The following is an 18,298-nucleotide window of genomic DNA, read 5'->3' as shown; positions in this document are numbered from 1 at the left end:
GTAACATAATGCAACAGTGACCTAGCAGTGAGCTACACAAACTATTATATCGAGGACTTGCTCATTCGCCTCTAGGAACAAAACTAATAATCTCAAATTTTCATAACAACAACAATGATTGGATTTCATTTACTTCGGGCTTCATATGTAGCACAATACTACTAAACGTAGCTTGGAACCTCAAAAAATAAACGAGACCACAGATGTATAGTTTCAGAATTACTACATGAACAACTAAAAGACTCTATTATGGTCACATGATTATGTGAACCAATAAACAAATACAATAGATAAAAAGAAAGAAGTCATATTAAATCTGATTAAGATTCTGTAGTTATAGTTAGGAATCCATGAGATAGGAATTCCTCAGATTTTTGCTCCCTAATAACTTTCCACTGTTTGACGAATTGTCACAAAACTTTCCAGACCTATAGCATTTTCAACATTTTGTGATGTAAATGTTTGTGGTGAATCGTTAGGAGGATACAAAGATAAAAGGAGTGGTCCCAAAACTCGTTTTTCCAGCAATGCATTTTCCATAGATTATTATATATTTAATGTACCCCGAAAATAGCTGAGCGGATTTACATGAAATGTGGGAGGATAATACATCACGATGTGTAGATGATCCATTTTGGGTAATGCAGGTAAGTAAGGTAAATATTGATTAGGTTATAAGGCATTTAAACTTAGTAATACCTGTGACCGCAGTACTTTAGCAGAATTTTGTGAAATTTCACGAAAATGCCATGGTACATGGCAATAGCAAGTCATTATCTGATTGGATAATGACTGCCTTTACAAAAGTTTAAGGCAGCCATGTTTTTTTAATGCTATTTTGCCAGTGTTCTGGCGTAGGGCCTTAGAAATAGATAAGTATTATATCTTAAATATTTTCCCATCCTATTACCACTTAGTTAAAGTGTTAATAGGTAATAAAAACTTTACTAAAGTGGTAATGGATAGGGAAAAACTATAAAAGTTTCTACATATATAAAGATATTGATGCAAAGTACTGCAGTACTACCTAGGAAGTACTGTGGTACTTTAAAAAAATGAAATCAAAAATCAAAAAAACACTGTATTACACTATATTTAAAAAATATGTTTAGTGTATTTAAAGTTTTTAGCACGTATTTAATTGTGTAAAAAAAAGTGTATGGAGTACCGCGGAAATACCTAAATATCTAAGGCCACCCGACTGTTCTGCATCGGTTTCTGGTCTTTCTCCAAACTCCTATTTAATTGAGCCTTGTTTCCCCCACTACAACTACACAGGAAAGTACCTAGTGTGGAGATTAAAAAATATGTATGCTATGGTGAATATACTTCATAAGCAATGCCAGAACATTGATTTATTTCTTATCAATGTTCCGGCACGTTAGCCCTGAATGTTTGTTAATATTATACAGGACGATATGCCTCCTAAAGAAACATTGGGACCACCAGCAGAAGTAGTTGGCACTTAACGCACCTCTCTCTGAGCAGAAAGGGCAACGAATTGTGAAAACTCCCATATATTTCTGAAAATAATTACGTAGACGACTCAACAAAGGTACTGTGGTTTGATTGTGAGTTTGAAAAGTTAGAGGTTAACATTAAAGAGTATCAGAATGAAAACAAAAGCTTTTCTTGCTCTGTGGAAGAAAGAATTGCTAGTGTAAATGATGTTCTATGCTATCAACTAATACTTTCCACCATCCACACCATAAATTATGAGCTTTTTCCATTACCCATATACCCGGGGCGTGCACATTGCCCCAACTTTTCAGGCATCGTATAAGGCAAATTACCCACTCCTTGTATGTGGACCCTCACTCCGTTGGATCAGCTCCTTCCTCACTGGATGCACCCAAACGGTCAGCCTGGCCCCACACTCATCTTCTGCCCCCAACCTTATCTGCAGCATCCCCCAAGGCTGCTTGCTTAGCCCCATGGTCTTCAACATCTACCTGGCCCAACTCACCAGAATCGTCTACTCCTATGCATTAACTCAACCACAGACGACATTCAACTCATTCTCTCCCTATCCAACGACACATCCAAAATCCAGATATAGTTCACCTACTGCATGTCTGAAGTCACAAACTGGATGAAAACGAACTCCCTGAAGCTCAACTCTGACAAAACATCAGTTTTCATCTTTGGAGAAAACCCCCCCTCTGGAATTCACCAAGGAACATAGGAATTATGATCAACAATCAAATCTCGATGTCCAGTTAGGTCAAAATGTCACCTTTACCTGCTTATGCACTCTCAAACTCCTCAAGAAAATGTTTAGATAACTCCCTCTGAAAACTCAAAGATCTGTTACTGATTACCAGCAGACGAAACTATGGAAACACCCTCTACATTGGAATTACCATGCAACTCATCAAGTGACTCCAGGTCATTAAGAATGCAGAAGCCATACTCCCTCTCAGACTCGCACTATGGTTACACACCCAGTCACATCAAAGACCTCCACTAGCTCCTCATGCACAAACGTGCCCACTACAAACTCCTCACTCACACCTACAAAGAAATACATAAGCAAGGCCCTGCATACCTAAACCGCTTCCTCAACTTCCACAGGCCGCTCCTTTTCTTACCAGGCTCCTAAAGCCTGGAACAACCTCCTGACATACAATGGCGCTTCCAGCCCCATGTTGCAGTTTCACACAACAACAAAACAAAAACAATCTGGCTATTACAATAGGACCCAGTCGGAGCACGTATTCCTCTCAGGCCCGATTCCCCTGGGAGGCGTGCACGCCCTACACATCTTCACAACATAGAATATTCGTGTTTTGCAGCTTTGATGTTTTATTTCTAAAAGATGGTTCATTAAATGTTGTTTCTCAGAAATATTTATAAAATATCAGAAATAAAAATTATTTTCATATAAGTGTGCCTTCTCTGAATCCGTTCACGTAACGTAGATTATTATTTCGGTCAGTACAGCAATGTTTGCATTTCAGTTTTAAAACGGAGACTGTTGTGTGCAATTAGTTACCTGTGTCTTCAGCATTTTCCCTGAAAGGGCACATGCATAATCCTATTCTGTGTTGAGGCCGGGCAAGTCCTTGTGAGGGACAGCAATCGTTCCTTATGTTTGCTCCACAGCAATCATTCTGACATGTTTGTGCAAGGAAAATGAAAGGGCTTTAATAAAAGGCCGAAATTAACGTACAAAAAGGATACTGAACTTGCAGGTTTTTTTCGGCAGATAAACATTCAACAGGAGTGTGCCCTTGACTCTAATCTTGTTTAATCGTTGAAGTAATGATACCAAAGACTGCCTAAAGGCTATAGCTGAAACGTCCCATGCATACTTTCCAACCCTACTCCAATTCTGAAATATGCAGACCATGCGGTTGGAACAATGCACCCTTAAACATATCTGCAAAACGTATTTAAAGGTTTGACTGGGTAGCACACGAGTAAAGATCTGAAATTAACCAATTGGTCCACTTGCTTATCATATCCTATACTCAGAAGATTACAAATGTAGGCTAATACCGCCTACCCTATTAATTGTAAACTAATAGCACATCACTTATGGGAGGTCTGAGGTTACCCGAAAAGCAGGCACACGACACCCGTAGAGAATTAACCAAACCCCAGACCCCAAAAACGTAAGCAACTTGAGACCCATCGCATGTCTCCTCAGGCTTGCTTTAATACTGGGAAACTGTGTTGCCCTGCTCCCGGTGGAGGTCATCTCAGTAAGCAATGTACTTGGTGACCATCAATTGTTCTGCAGAGGTGGTTGTTGTAATTCGTATCTAATCTTTTCTAATGCATGAGTTACTGTAGTTTCTGTATTGTTATAATATCTGTTGATATTTCCCTTCCCCCTATATATGCTATATGGTGCATTCCAGCTGTTTGGCTGAAGCCTGCTTTAAAATGTTGGGATGAGAAGAAGACTGAGGCTGTGCATGGAGGGCGTTTGGAGTGGCGGAGAGTGGACACTCGTAATAAAGACAGTTTCTGTTCCAGCATCTTTGTAATACTGGCGACAAGGATAGTATGCCTCCTGTTGTAAATGTGTCAATTAGGAAATAAATGAGAAATTCTGTGCTGATTTGATTCACCATCCTTGTGACGACCCAATGGGATTGGTAGTCAACTAAAACAAATGCAAAGCCTTTAGGGACACCTTTATGATTAATGGGACCAGTTCTATCCACAGCAAGTTTTCCCCATGGTTTTTCTGGAATACAAACCAGAGATAAGGGAGTTTTGTGAACAACTTTGGATTTGTCACTATTGGCACAATTTAGACCGTTCCTAACTTTGGATCCCACAAGTAAATCTATGTTGAGAAACCAGTAGCGTTCTCTAAGCCTGGCATTCGTTAGACTACTTCCAAGATGACCTTTGGGTACGAGGTCAATCACCTTGTCCCTTATACCTTCAGGAGGTATATTATTTTGTCATTCCTAAATATCTAGTTCTGATTTAAATCTATTTTGTGATGGATTTCTCAGAGTCCTTTGGCCCTATCGTTGACTTCATTGTAACACTTGGGCCAACCTAGACAGGTGGATGTTCTAAGTTGTTCAAATGTTTTGTCTTGACCATAACATTCTTCCCATTACTTAGAAGTTAGGGCGGAAGAGATGATCTCCAAAATAGGATATTCTGGAGTGTCAAATTGTTCCTCTGTATTCAGAGGGGCTTGAGATAGGAAAACAGCATCTTTGTAACACTGGCGACAATCTGCGTAATGGGCCTCTTCCCTTCGGGCTATCCTCCGCTTCTTCTTGTGCCAGCTGGTACATTTCCCCTTTTCATCTTGAATCCGCAGGTTGTGGTACAGTCTCTCTCCGTTCTTTGCTTTCCTCTACATCCTCGTATCTTTTGGATGCCCTCCAGCTGCACATGTTCTCTGTTATTTCGGGACATTGTCCTTCCAGCCCCGTCACTCGCCTCTCCTAACCTCCTTCCGGCTGCCCATTGTTCCAGGAGGTGTTTCTGCCGTGCCGTCCTTGCTGTGTTACACGCCTTCACCCTGCCCGGTCCCGGGCGGTCGTGGTTGCTGGTATTGGGCTCAGACAGAGGTATTACTGCTGGCCCTGCTGCAGTGAAATGCCCTGAGCCTGCCCCTAGCTGAGTGGTCCGAGCCTGCCTGGTTCTGGGTGTTGGTGGTTGCTAGCTGTGGACGGAGTATCACCACTGGCTATGCTGCGTAGACATGCCAGGAGCCTGCCGTGTGTCCGGCGGTCTTTGTTAACTGAAAGTGCCTCTGCCTTTACCTGAAGACATTCCTCATAAGCTTCATTTCTTGCATATATGCAGCGCTGTTTTGTTGTTCAGCCATCACCAACTCTGGTGGGTTTCCTGTGTTCAGTGACTCGCACACCTGTTTAAACTGTGGCATTGGTACCCTCTTGTGAGCAGCGGCTGCATGCATGTCCTTTCGTTGATGCGCACACCTTGGTATATCTTTTGTCTTCCCATCATTTGTTAAGTGTGTCTTCTCAGTGACATGCACACTTCTCGTAGTCTCTGCATATTTTTTTCAGATGATCAATTTAGGTGATGCGCACACCTTGGTGTTCCTTGTGGTACCTCCATTTACATCTCCACCCTCAGCACGCATGTCTCCTCAGTGACGCACATACTTTTTTCACTTCTACTGCTTTCTGTGTACTTGTTACGCATTTTGGGGTCTACGTGCGATTCCAGCTCGGTGTCTGCACACCATTGTGCTATAATTTGCATGCTTCTTTACTCTTTACATGCTCTAGGTTCATATCATTCACTCTTGTTCTCTTCCATGGGTGAGATACCATTTTTGTGTGGACCTGAATGTTATTTAATGTGTCAGCTTTATCTTGTACTGCAGTTTTAAATATTTAGTACTCCATCAGCACTGTGAATTCTATTGTAGGTTTAACCCTGATATATTCCTACTTTATTTATCCAATCCTTCCAGTGTTGCTACCCCTTTTCTACTCTCGTACACCTCATCATTGCCATGGCAGTGGCAAGCATGCTCCAACCTGCACCATTCCTAAGAAACTTAGGCAAACCTGTGGTGCCTTGAAAGGAATGGATACAAATATTCTAACTGTATTAAATTGCCACTGGGGGAGAAAAGTTTAGTTATGTAAGGAAACAACATATTTTACTGCATTTTTTGGGCAATCATTGTAGAAGGATTTTTGAGTCTTACCTGACCCTGTCGTTCCCCGTGTTGAACATGAAGGGGAAGAGTGTAAGGATGAAGTAGATGAGTACAAAAACTTTGTTCAAGTTTCAAAATCACTTTGGTGACAAAATAAATATAGTGCTTGAATGTCACAAATTCTTCAGTCGGTCCCAAGGTAAACATGAGTGTGACAAATTATGTAGCACTACTTAGAGGGTTAAGTAAGTTATCTGAGTTTGCTGAATTAAACAAGTCACTCATAAGAGAACAGTTAGTGCGTTGCACTAACAATACCAAAATACAGGAAAAACGTCTACAAAAACAACCCAATCTTCAAGAGGCTATTGAAATTGCCAAATCCATTGAGCACTTAGCACTGTGTCTGAAGGAAATTAGAACACCTAGCATTAATGAACATATTTCAGAAATAGTTGACAAAGACAAGGAGCCGGAAACTACTGTGCGCTAGGTAAAGGCTAACAAAAGTCTACGTTAATCTGGGGAGTCGGAAAAAATAAGCTGAAATGTTACCACTGTGAGAGCAAGAGTATGTATCACAGTGAGGGTATGCGTTTCTTAGTCCATTTCTCACCATAGTGATCAGAGTGCCACCAGCAATTGCTCGCATGTTCCTAACTGTCCGGGGGGGGAGGGAGGGGGGGGCTGGCTATTAAAGTCCTGATGAATTTGCTCAAATGTAAGGAACTGGGCATTTTGGGAGAGGACTCTCTCCCATTCTTAGTAATGTGCATGCCATTTTGACAGCTGCTCAGCAGCAAGCAGACCTAAGGGGCCCGGTAGGCCCTGGAGGGAAATTTTGGGGGAATATGGGGTGATTTTACTTGTGAGCTGAAAAACTCTAGTTCATCATTTTCGGGCGATCCACCCATGTATAAACCAGGAGCGATGTATCTTGATAGTGGGGTGTAGGCAGCGTAGAGGACCATTTCCTGTGCTCGTCTCATAGAGTTTAGTTACTGTCAGCCATTGGGATACCCATTGGAGCTGTGCTGCTAGCTAGTAAGTTTAGAAGGATGGCACTCTAAGTCCCCCTTGACCCATCGGCAGTTAAAGTTATTGAAGAGCCACACATCCCTTCCCACTGTGCTACAACAGGTTCCCAAAAATGTATCCAAATCGTGAAAAAAGTGACAGTGAGGAAACACTGGAACATTAAAAAAATAATAAAGGAGGCGGGGGAGAACATTCATGCCTGTGAGTGCAAGGGGAGCCGCTGCCAGAAGCGTATTTGGGATCTAAGGGTTATGTAGTTTTGTTTCAGGTTGCCTCCAAACAGGTCTTTTTGGGAGTGATGTAGACAAACCCCTAGAAAACGGACTGCTGTCCTCCAAGCTAGTGTAGCATCGCCCATTTGGATTACCTGTGGGGGAGCATTGCTGCAAAACGGAAAGGCACATGATTTCTCCCAGTTCACCTGGAGGCCAGCTGCTTCCTCAAAGTCCTGGAAAGTAGTCAATATTAAAGACCTGTCTGCTGAAGCATTTCGTATATATAATAAGAAGTCATCTGCATAGAGTGACACTGTGTGTATAGTTCCAGCTTGTGGGAATCCTCCACTGCTGACCTCCAATCGAAGGCAATGAACCAGTGGCTCCATGGTGATTGTGAACAGGGTATGGGAGAGAGGGCAGCCCTGGCGTGTGCCCTGGCCTTTTGGAAAGGGGGATGAAATCAAGCGACTAGTGCTTGCACTACATGACTGATGTAACAGGTTTGCACTGGTTGCAGCAATGCTCCGCTTGCACCTTCTTCCACTCGCCCCTCCAAGTCAGCTAGAATTTCTGCTCCATGGTTCAATTAAGGTCTCGGGCAGAGCAAAAGTGCCTGCAAACGGCTGGAAAGAGTATGACAGAAACATTTTAATATAGAGGACAAGTAAATCTATAAACAAGACTAAAAGTTCCATCACAATAAAATTTATGAAGCAAAAAAACCTTTTTTTTCTTCCAGTAGTAAAAGCAAGGACATTTTTAAAATTGTGTAAGATTTTTGCTCCCCGAGTGTGGGTGCCAGGCTTTTTACCCTCACTAAGTAATGGACAAGCCAACTTGCCTCATATTTCCATGATAAAATCAAGACTATCCAAGACTGCTTTCCGGAGTCCCTCCCGGTTAAAAGAAGGAGCACAGATTTTCTAACATCCGACGCTCTCGCGATGGGTCCATCCACTGGAGACGTCCTTGGAGATTAAGAAAGTCCTTAAGTCATGCTCTCCCACGGATCCATGCCCTGCCAAAGGGCATGCATCTGCAGCAGAGATTATTAATCGAGCCGCTAATATTGTCCTCAACTCCTTGCTAATAAATGGGCAGGTGCCATGCAGTTGGAAAAGTGCAAAAATTCTACCACTGCTGAAAAAGCCATACGCCGACCGCTTGGTGGCATCCAATTATAGACCGATCTCACTCCTCCCTTTCTTCTCTAAAGCCCTAGAGAAATACGTGGATTCAGTTATCAATGATTCTGGTGAAACTAACAATCTTTTTCACCAGAGCCTGGTTTTAGATCTAATTTCAGCACAGAGACTACGCTGCTCGAATTCTCTGAGACCATTAAGGAGAAGTTAGGTAAAGGAGGTAACGCGATACTGATATTGCTGGACCTCTCCACCACTTTTGCCTCGTGCCCCATGACCAACTCACAGCTTTTGTTTACATGTGATAAGGGCGATGATTATGCAGGGGAGAATATTAAAAAACACCTGACTGGGATTTTCACTTGGTTCAGAGAGAATCAATTAAAATGTAACCCTGAGAAATCAGAGATAATCTTCTTCGGCTCTCCATCTTGGGATGAGTGGAAACAGTGGTGACCTTCTGACCCGTCACCTCCCCTAGCCTCGGTAAACACGGTCAAGAACTTGGGGGTTAAGTTAAATGACACCCTGTCCATGATGGCTCAAATCCAGGCAGTCGCAGCATCCTGTTTTGGCCTCCTATGAATGCTCAAGAAATGTTTCCTCCTATTGCCTCTCACCCACAGGAAGGCCATGGTCCAAGCCCTCATTGTCTCTAGGTGGGGCTATGTAAATGTCCTATACCTGGGCCTCCCACAGTACCTACTGAACAGGCTTCAGGTGGTACAGAATGTGGCCACCAGGGCGGTCCTCATGCTTGGACCCAGAGTTCAGATCTCTCCTCACCTGAAGGCTTTGCATTGGCCCTCGGTCTGAAAAAGAATCTGCTTGTAGCCTTGGTCTTGGCTTTTAAGGGTTTACATGGTACGGGCGCGCACTATATTAGAAAGAGAGTTCTATAATATATCCCCGGCAGAACCCTGAGATCAACTTCTCAACTGCCCTTGTCTGGAACCTTTTGCCGGTGTCACTCAGACAAGTGCCAGACTTGCTCACTTTCAGGTAGCAGCTGAAAACCTGGCGGTTCCAGCAACAAACTTAAGGCTTTTGCCCTTTGTAGCAATAGCAACAGTCCAGCCCTGAGGTTCTTTAGCACCGGAACACTCTTCCTGACTAGCTCTGTGCTCTACAAGTACCCTTTAACATAACGTAACATAACATAGGTCAGCAGAGATTGGCCCAAGCCTACTACCCCTAGAACCTAGAACCCGGATAAAGAATCAAATGCCTTCTCGAGGTCCAGTATGATGGATGCTGCCTGCGAGAATCACAGCGAGGCCTGATTCATCACAAGGAAGAGTCATCTAATATTATTAAACATTTTGCGTTCTGGTTCAAATCTATTTTGATCGGGGTGAATGAGGACAAGATGTAGGACTTTGCCCATTATTTTATAATCCTTGCCCAATATGGCCACCAGCCGATAGGAGGAGAGGCGATTGGAGTCCCTATCAGGATTCAGGAGGGATACTAGAAGAGACAACTGGAGGGAAGCTGTAAACACGCCGGTGGTTAGGGCTTCATTGTATACTTCGCCTAAACGTGGGGCCAGGTTTATAGAGAACTTACCATAATATTCAGTAGGAAGCCCATCTAATCCTGGGGTCTTATTCTGAGCTTGGTCATGTATTGCTTTCTTTACCTCAGCCAGTGATGAGTTTGTTCAGCTCCTCTCTTCGCAAAGCGTCGATGGAGGGCAGGGGTGGAGAGTGGGATTAGGAAACATTTAATTGTGCTAGAGGGTTCGGGCAGGAGGTGCCCTGTATAGCTAGGCATAGTATGAGCTAAATGCTTGTAGTATAGCTGACTGGGATCTGAAAATAGGGCCTTTGGCTGGGACGATTTCCGTGAGCATGTGTTTCCTGTCAGGTCAGTTATGCTACTAGGTGACCAGGTTCATCCTTCAGCATGTAATCTGTGAAATTTTAACAGAGGAGGCATTCTACTATGGCGGCTTGTTGTTTCTTGGCATCTATCAGGGCTTGGTGCGTCATTTTATCATGAAGGGGGGAGGTTATCCAATGCATTCACTGCCTCATCCACAACTCGGAGGTCCCTAGTCCACTCCCTGTTAACTCTTGCTATGTTTTGAATGCAGAAGCTCCTAGTGATCACCTTAAAGGAATCCCATAGCTGGTGGCTGTGCCATGATTTTCCTCAAAGTACTGGGCTATGTGGGTTAAATGGGTATCACAAAATACCAGATCAAGTAGTGTATCTTTGAACAACCTCCAGGAAGGAACCGGTCGGTGAGGAGCACCTTACTCGATGTCTACTATATGTGCGGCATGGTCTGATATCACCTGACCCAAGAAGTCTGAGTGGAAAAGTCATGGAACTGAGTCCTGAGAACACATAAAATGATCTCAATGGACATAAAGATTGTGTGAGGCCGAGTACTGAGAATAAAGGTGTATGTGTGGGTTGTAGGCTCTCTACGCATCGAGAAGGGACCACTGTTGAGCCCATCCACAGAACTGTGTGGAATGTTAGTGAGCTGGGGTATGAAGGACAGGGAGGTGGGAATTGTCAAGGGAGACATCCAGTACATTGTTATAATCTCCATTGGGCTAGGACTCTTGATAGCGTTGTCCAGAATGGAATTTTCTCTGAGTCTAGTACATAAATACAACCCAGAACAACAGGATCATCATCTAATAGGCCCTCAACAAACATGTATCTGCCCTTTTTATGAATAACTCTTTTGTGTTTGAAAGGAGGTACTCAGGCGTATCCAGAGCAGCGCACTTTGTGCATGTGCAGAATAAGTTGTGCTGTGAACCATACCTCTCTATCACCTGCTAAGGCGTTGGAGTTCATCACTAGTGAGATGTGTTTCCTGTATGTGTTTTTCAAACTCTCATAAAAAAACAAATAAAATTCACCTGGACGATAAACTGTGACCCCCTGGATAAGGTGGTAACATATAAATATCTGGGGGTACTGTTAGACCAACACCTTAGTTTCAAGGAACATCTAGAACTAGGGAAAGTCAAAGCAAAACAGCTATTATTCGCATTTAAAATCTTGCAAAAAAACTAAGCAACACTTCAACAACACACTTATAGACAACATTTTTGCCATCAATCACATATGGTTCTGAACTTCTAAATACAAAGGATGCAACAATTTTAAATACTGCTCAAACTCTACTCTTTAAGAATCTATTTTTAATTCCGCGCCATATTCGACAAGCCTCGATCAGACTGGAATTCGGGTTAAAAAGTCTGATTCCAACAAGACAAGGAGCACTTGTCAAATATTATTGGAGAATGAGGGCAGCAGAGGAAGATTCTTTAACACATAATTGCTGGCTGGAGGTTGAAAAGCAATCCAGATAGACTAACAGAGTTTGTGTCAGAGACTGTCCGGGACTATGTGGGGAACACAGTCAGAGACTTGTGCAAGGACTGGGAACTGGGTAGAAAAACATACACAGAAAAAGGAGTACAGTGCTTCCCAGGATCATACAAGAAGTCAGAGGAGAAAAGAGATCCAAAGGGAAAGCATGCACGAAGGAACAAGATGGCTAAGACTCAGAAAGGAAGGGCACTCGCAAGGCAATTTAGCATTCAGACTAACTACACCCAGGACAGACGTGCAAGACATATATATAATACAATGTTAACAATAAAGAGGGGTGTGGGGTAAAGCACTCAGGAGCTCCACATGGTAAGTTTCTTACCCACAATTGCTGTTACAGATACTGACTGCAAATACCCACATGTAGGATATGCATGCCAAGGCAGGGTCTGTGGAGCTTATACCTATGGTGATGTTATAAATGTAACTCATAGACAATACTCACAGTGAACAAGAAACACCACCTAGGTAGTCAGCTGTGCCCACGGATCCTGGCGATCAAACAGGAACACGCAAGGCAGTAACAGCAAGGGGGAAGAACTAAACAAAAGCACAATAGACAAGGAGCTAGCAAGGAGGAGTGCTTAACAGGAAAGGAAGGAAATCACAGGGCACACTTGGCAGAAAGGAGGTAACAAACATAGAAGGTAACAGAAGCAAGACAGCAGAATAGAAAGACAGCAAACTAGAACTGGAACCAAGGAAATGGGAAGAAAGGCAGGGACTGGAAAGGGGTGTACAGAAGGAGAGGCTACAAAGGTATACTAGAATAGTACAGGTTAAGGATTCAAGACAAACAAAGTAGCATAGAAGGCAGAGCTGGGGCAGGAACAAGAATTGAGCTAAGGCTCAGGAGTCAAGGCAGCACTGCAGACAGTGCTGGTTCAGGAACAGGGAACTACCAAAGCTTCAGGAGTCAAGGTAGCACTACAGGCAGTGCTAGTTCAGGAACACGGAAATTACTAGAGCTCAGGAGTCAAGGTAGCACTGCAGGCAATACTGGTTCAAGGAAACAGGACATAGCTACAGCTCAGGAAACAAGGAGTCAAGAGAGCACTGCAAATCAGGAACAAGAAATAGCTAAGCCCAGGAACAAAGAATAACTATAGCTCAGGAACTCAGGAAACAAGGTAGCACTGCAGGCAGTGCTAATTCGGGTACAGGGAATAGCTATATCTCAGGAACTCAGGAAACAAGGTAGCACTGCAAGCAGTGCTAAGTCAGGAGAAGGGAAACTGCTGCAGTTCAGGAACAAGGAATACTAAGGCTATGGGGTCAGGGTAGCACTGCAGGCAGTGCTATTACAAGGAAACAGGGAATGGCTACAGCTCAGGAAACAAGGAGTCAAGAGAGCACTGCAAGCAGTGCAAATCAGGAACAAGAACTAGCTGAAGCCCAGGAACAAAAAATAACTATAGCTCAGGAACTCAGGAAACAAGAGCACTGCAGGCAGTGCTAATCCAGGTACAAGGAATAGCTATAGCTCAGGAACTCAGGAAACAAGGTAGCACTGAAAGCAGAGCTAATTCAGGAGAAGGGGAACTGCTGCAGTTCAGGAACAAGGATTGCTAAGGCTCAGAAGTTAAGGTAGCACTGCAGGCAGTGCTAATTCAGGAACAAAGAAAACAGCAGCAGGTCAGGAACAAGGCATAGCTAAAGCTCAGGAAACAGGGATAGCAACAGCTCAGGGAGCACTGGAAACAAGGATCGGTCTCACCGGTAAACAGCTACAATGACCAACACTGGGCTGAAAGGAGCTGAAGCTTAAAAGAGCTCACAATAATCACATGCAGCAGGTGTGAGCAGGCTAGCAGCAGCCAGCCACAGGTGAACTGAATTCCTCCACCCATCCTTGGCCTGCAGGGGTGGAGACAATGTAGTGAGCAGGGAATTCTGGGTAATGGAGTTTCAGGAATGAGTAGGCTGGCTTTGAGTCTAAACAGGCTGGCTTTCACAAAACCCGGCATGGATTGGGAATGGATGTCAATTCCCAAATTGTGTTCAAATGGCTGGAAGTCAAGATATGCATGCAGGGGAGTGTCAGGTAACATATTAGAACACTGGAGAGTCCCACAGTTCAGCCCCCTGGTGGTGGACACAAGAGCACAGGGAGCGAATCGTGAAAGTTTGCTTCTTCCTAAAACAATCCATCGCAGCTCTAAAACTAAAGGACGCTTGGAATACAATATTGTCCTAACCTGTATTCAAACAAGTAGTTAACAAAACCATCACGCTACAATCTAAGGCAATAGACAAAGCCTCCTTGACTTCAAAACCAATGCCTGGACGGTAATGTCAACATACAAAAAGCTAAAACCTCAATCATACCTGATCGAACATTTCGCAAATAAAAAAAAACGGAAATTGATTTTATTGAGACTGGGTGAGTATTCATCAAAAGATCTCACTCCAAAATGGAAAATGGCTTGGCCCACAATGGATTGCTGCATGTGTGGCCAAGGAGAAGAGTCAGTACTTCACCTACTATGTATTTGTCCGGCATTCCTACACATACGGAAAACCCTTCTACAGCCACTATTGAACAAATAACTGCTGTAATCAAATGCCTAGGAGGCGCAACAGTAAAACTGGCTTGTAAGGTAATAACGTTTCTGACTATCGCAGCAAAGGAACTGGAAAAGAGGGACTGCCAGTTAGAATTAACTGGGGAAATAAGGTGATAAATTGCAAAATAATAGGAATTAACAACGGTAGTAGTCTCCAGCCTCGATAAAGTATAAATTAATATTTTTTTTTTCTACTGCAGACTATTAGTTTACAGCACCAAGCACTTTATCTTGGAATCACTCGATTCGATCTACGGTACTAGTCTTCTTTTAGATCACCAACCCACTTCTATCCTTTTAACTTGTTTTATTGTAAATTTTAATGAGACTCATGTTAATTAATGCATTGATATAATAATTTTAGTAAATTTTATGAGATTCATGTTAATTAATGCATTGATATAATCATCCTTGTACATCGTGTATATTGGTGGATGTGCCACCCTTTTATGATTTAAACTAAATCAAATAAAAGTAATTATCTATCTATCTGTAGGAAACTACGGTCTGCCTTCTTTCCTATGATATAAGCATATACTGAGTAACGGCGGTGTGGTGAATGTATTCCCGTATATTTAGTGTGAGAAATCGTATGGTGCATTTAGTGGTCATAGGGAAATGTCAGATATGTGTGGATGGAAGGGGAAGTTGTAGTTGGGTACCCTTACCATTTATCTATTCTGGCCTGCAAGAAGGGTGATCATGTGTAGCTTGTGCAGTGGGAATAAAAACAGGTATCAAACCACGAAATCAAGCCAAAACCAGAGCTTGCAGCTAAGGGACACATGCCCAGACCTTTGCTCCATGAGCCAGTACATAAAACGGGGATGATGATGGAGAACAGCTAAAGTTGGAGAGGTAGCAGAAAAAGAGGCTGCAGATGTACTTTCCAAGTCATGGTGTAGGTGGGATGCCAGGGGGCCCCCAGGTGGCCAAGGCTGTGTAAAATTGTTATAGTAGATCATCTGCTAATCATGGCTTAACTACTGATCCTGACAGTAGCCCCTCATACCAGACCAAGTCCTCCTCACCTGGTGTGTCCCTGGATTTAGTATGTTGGGTACAAAAATCCTGTGTCTATTTCTCAATGTTAATGTTGGCAATGCACATGAGGAGAGGGCACAAGAGGAGCACTCCAAGGCCTATTTTGAGGTCCGTTTCTCCGGCCTCTTCACTTGCCAGATTGGGACAGGTTGATATTATTGGTAGTAGGTGGATGGCTGCCCTCAAAGTGTGTTTCCACCCAATTCCAGGCGGAGTTCGGCTCTGTGAAGGAGTGGGCTTGATGGTCATGCATTTTCTTTAACTTTATTGGAAACAGTAGAGAGTATTAAACTTTCAAGTTCAGGAGGTGGCGCCTCACTGCGAGAAAGAAAGAGCGCTGCTGTTAAATCAGAGCCATGTAGTCTGAGAACTTTGATATGCAGCAGCTTTTGTATTCCAGTGGAGTTGTGCGCCCAGCAGCTTGTAGGATAACAGATCTGTCTTTGTAGTGGAGCATCTTTGCCATCACTGGACATGAGAGTTCTGGCTCTCCAGAGGGAGTCTGCGGGATGATACCCGGTGCGCTCATTCCATTGAGAAATGTGGGTAGAGAGAATGGGTTGGCGTGAAAGTCTTCTCTCACTCTTCCAGAAATTCAGCCATCATTCGGAATCCCATCCACATCCTCCGAGAGGCCCCCTACTCGGATGTTTTAGGGTGGAGGAAAGGCAGTGCCCCGAGAAAGCCACCCGCCTATGTAGTTTCAATTTCCCTGGGCATTATCCCTCAATGTAAGAAAGCCATATTTCAAGCCGCTCTGTCCATAAATTGAGCCATGCTCAGTATAAAGTATTGTAGGTTAGGGTGACCCTCCTCTCCTCTCTTTAAATTTTTTTTATTAATCACGATCAGTTAATTAATTCATTGTTACACAAAGAAAAAAAAACATGAACATAAAAAAAGGGAAAAAAAACAAAAGAAGAATAACATACAATTTCGTACACATGTTCCTTGATCATATATAACTGACAATAGATACTAAATACATTTCAAACATTAATGGGAGAGAAAAGGATAAAACAATAAACAACAATCCACTAGAATTATATTATATTGTACCCTACTCCCACCCTTCAAAATAATAAGAATAGCATATATACTGCAACAGTTAAAAGCGGCTACTAGCCTCAAGACCAATGATTATAGCTAGGGTCTCTCCAATCTAATTTTTCAATCTATTTCAGGAGCCCAAATCCGTTTCCCTTGCTGTCATGCTTTCCAACCTTTTTTTTCATATAACCCTTTTTCCAAACTATATTTGGCTAAAAGTCGTGACACCCATTGTTGAAAAGTAGGGGGGTTAGCATCTTTCCATGCAGATGCCACACAGATCCTAACAACGGCCATTGCAATAAATACAAATTCATGATGAGCTACTTGGGCTCCGTCCCTGGTCACCCCCAAAACCACTAGTTCGTTATTTAAGCTTATCTGTTTGCCCAGAGTCTGTCCCATAAAAAGCTCTATCGCCGTTTTCAGGGGGTCCAGCATAGAACATGAAGCGAACATATGAATCGTGTCAGCTTCTGTACTATGACATCGCGGGCAAAAATGCCACTGGTCCCACCCCATTGAGCTATCCTTGCTGGTGTAAAATATAGTTCAAAAATAGTCTTAAAATGTTGGGCTTGAAGATTGGCCACCTTTAGAACCATACACCCCTGCTTAAGCGAGGCTTTAAACTAGTTCGATTCTATATTCAATTTCCTCCACCATTTTTCTGAAGTTCTTTCCAGGTCATCATTCTGAGATTGATTAAGTTTGCCATAGATCTGCGTGATTGAGCACCCCTCCGGATCTTGCAATCGTTCCATAACAGCATCTCTCCCAAATGCTCTATTCCCCCCTCGTTTCCATACCAAGGCCGATCTGACTACAAAAATATTAAAAATTCTCTACGCTCCAGATTATACAAATTTTGTGCTCTTTCAAAAGTACTTATGCCATCAGGATCCATAATATCCCCAATTGTTTTTACTCCCAACTCATCCCATCGTCTCATTACACCATCATGGAAAACCTCCGGTAGAGATGGATTCCTAAATAAAGGGGTATAATTGTTCATTCTACCCAATCCTAGTTTCTTCCGGATAGAAGTCCAGACCGTAATTGCGGCTCCCAGAGTCTTGAATTTAAGTTTTTTATAATAACTTGCCTCGCTAAACCTTAGAAGCCAGATATGGACCTCGCTGTTTAAAAGTAACTCATATACATGAGGTATACCATCACCACCCCTCCACCGGTCCGTAACCGTGCCACCCAAAAGCCCATGAATATATTGCAGAACCGAGGCCCAAAAATATACCCTTAAGTCTGGTTCTGCCCAGCCCCCTCTATCCTCAGGGAGGGACTTAAATTTAAGTGCCCTTCTCGTGTTACCATGAGCCCAGTAGAATCGGTTAACTCCATTTCATTAAACCAATTATTACCAAACTTCAAGGAAATTGTCCTAAACAAATATAAAACGTTTGGTAGGAATAACATTTTAATAATGTTACAGTGCCCTACAATTTTCAAATGAAGGTTATTCATCCTGTCAAGATCTCTCTTTGATTTTTAAATTACAGGAGCTAAATTCTTTTCAACTATTTTAGTTAGGTCTGACGTAATGATAACCCCTAAATACAAGGCCGATTCTGTCACCCTTCGATCTGCCAGGCCGATATTATCATTAACCACAATTTGTGACTTCCCACGATTCAACCTATAACCAGAAACTGCCCCGAAGCATTCCGCCTCACGTTCTATTTCATCTAAGGCTGTAGAGGGATTTGCGGATGTGATTGCACAGCGATTAGGGTGATG

The 18,298-nt window shown here is 42.9% G+C and overlaps 1 protein-coding gene across 2 annotated transcripts in view; it reads left to right on the top strand.

The window, feature by feature from the left end:
• The window catches only part of VPS13C (vacuolar protein sorting 13 homolog C), a 2,773,485-nt gene that overhangs the window by 866,232 nt on the left and 1,888,955 nt on the right, over positions 1-18,298 (top strand). The window lies entirely within an intron of this gene.

Source organism: Lissotriton helveticus, chromosome 3_1, assembly GCF_964261635.1.
Source record: "Lissotriton helveticus chromosome 3_1, aLisHel1.1, whole genome shotgun sequence".
NCBI classification, from domain to species: domain Eukaryota; kingdom Metazoa; phylum Chordata; class Amphibia; order Caudata; family Salamandridae; genus Lissotriton; species Lissotriton helveticus.
This window is presented reverse-complemented; position numbering and strand designations above follow the sequence as displayed.